Genomic DNA, 2500 nt, shown 5'->3' on the forward strand with positions numbered 1-2500 from the left:
GACGGACGGACGGACGGATGGATGGATGGACGGACGGACGGATGGATGGATGGATGGACGGATGGATGGATGGACGGACGGACGGACGGACGATAGATAGATAGATAGACGATAGACAGACAGACAGACAGACAGACGATAGATAGAAAGATAAATAGATAGATAGGATGATACTAAAATTACTGCAAAAAATTATTTTTTTCCTCTGTATTTTTGTCTTGTTTTCCAGTACAAATATCTAAACATTCTTAAATCATATATAAAGTCTTGTTTTCTTAAAAGTGAGTTTAAGCTTAAACAAGAACAAATATCTGCCAGTGAAGTCAGAAAAATCAAATTAAAAGGAAAACATGTATTTTTCAGACCCTATTGGCAGATATTTGTTATTATTTTCAGAAAAAATACACATTTTCAGAATTTTTTTAGTTTATAATTTTTTATTCATTTTATTAGAAAATAAGACTGACTATCTTACGTCATTCAGTACATCAAGTAAATGTGTCTTGATTCAACACTCAGATCTGATGTGTGTGTGTGTGTGTTGTTTAAAGGCCCCAAGTCTAAACACAACCACAGATTCCAAATAGTTTCTCATGTTCTGTTGAAAACCTTGCTAATTCTTCTAGGAAGAGAAGCGAAATCATGTTTTGATCAGCATATAGTGATTGTGTGACTAAAAAAAATAAAATCAGTGGTTGTCATTGATGTCAAAACACTGTAAAATGATTTTTCTAAGTTATTAATTAATATTTTTGGACTTTTTTGTTGAAAATTAACATAAATAAATAGTTATTTATTTTTGACACATTTGTTGATATTTATTTATGTCCCGTCTTTTGGAAATAATGTTTATTTTTTATTTTTGGACGTTTTTTTTTCTTAATATTTATTCATTATTTTACTTTTTAAAAAATTTTTTTTTTAAAGTAGTTATTTTTACTTTTGGACACTTTTTTTAGTTTTTTTTTTACATGTTTTTTATTGGAAATTATTTTTTATTTTTGATCTGAGTTTTTCTACTTCAGAATTTCAATTCAGTGTCGCTTGGCATTTCTTTGTGAAATTTATTTGGAATTTAAAATCCAAATATATTGATGATCTGTGTTGTAAATAGACAAACTCAATCAATGAAATCATATTTTGAGCAACAAATAATGATAACACACACACACACACAAAAACATGTTCAAAAATAAATAAATAGTGTCCATCAAAAATACGATCGAATAATTTGACAAAATAAATAAGTGTTAGTCATTTATGCCAAAACACACAAAATAAAATTCTTCGAAGTTGTAAATAAAAAACAGATTATTGACGTTTTTCTACTTCAAAACGTCATGTTATATTAATGCATTGCTTGGCATTTCTTTGTGAAATTTACTAGCAATTTTTGTAGAAATGTAAATTGCGTTGCGTTCACAAAGAGTGGGATGCAGTGATGGTGTTGTAAGGGACTCCGGCTCCTTCGAGATGCTGGTTTGAAGGAGAACGAGAGAGAACGAGGGTCCTCGGGGCTTCCAGGGCTTCAGGAGGTGATGCTAGTTTATGAGCGGCTCTGCAGCACGTTCACGCATTAAACTGCCACACACAAAATAAAATTCTTCGAAGTTGTAAATAAAAAACAGATTATTGACGTTTTTCTACTTCAAAACGTCATGTTATATTAATGCATTGCTTGGCATTTCTTTGTGAAATTTACTAGCAATTTTTGTAGAAATGTAAATTGCGTTGCGTTCACAAAGAGTGGGATGCAGTGATGGTGTTGTAAGGGACTCCGGCTCCTTCGAGATGCTGGTTTGAAGGAGAACGAGAGAGAACGAGGGTCCTCGGGGCCTTCCAGGGCTTCAGGAGGTGATGCTAGTTTATGAGCGGCTCTGCAGCACGTTCACGCATTAAACTGCCTGAGCTTGTGTTTCCCCAGGCCCATTACTTCTGCTGAGTTAGCAGCTAAACCCAACCAGAGATGGAAGCCGTTAGGAGCCGATGTGTAGAAAGAGAGAGAGAGAGAGAGAGAGAGGGAGGGAGAAAGAAATGGAGGCCTGAAGTTTTTGGCTGTGGAGGGCTCTCGATGCCAGAATGGAAAAATAGAAGGAAAAAGCTGTTCGTGATTTACTTCTGGAGAGAGCCGAGGGTTTCTTCAGTGCCGTGGAGCGTGTGAGACGGCTGCAGCTGTTTTACAGCAGTTCAGTTTCACCGTTAAGCTCTGAACCCACGCACACCTTTTACTCCGTCTTTAATTGATCAGTCAGTATTAATATAAGTGGAAAAACATGCTAAAAATAGATTTAATACCAGCATTACCAAAAGGTACCGTGTGTGCGTGTGTGTGTTTTTGACATGTTTTATTTTGGAAAATAAAATAAATAAATAGTTTATTTAAAAAACTTTTTTTTTTTTTTTACTTTTTTGTTAAATTGTATTATTTTTGACACATTTTTGTTGGATTATTTTTTATTTTGGAAATTATTTATTTTTGGACACTTTTTTTGGAATTTAT

The sequence above is a fragment of the Sinocyclocheilus grahami genome, unplaced genomic scaffold, assembly GCF_001515645.1.
Source record: "Sinocyclocheilus grahami isolate Dianchi unplaced genomic scaffold, SAMN03320097.WGS_v1.1 scaffold1275.1, whole genome shotgun sequence".
NCBI classification, from domain to species: Eukaryota; Metazoa; Chordata; class Actinopteri; order Cypriniformes; family Cyprinidae; genus Sinocyclocheilus; species Sinocyclocheilus grahami.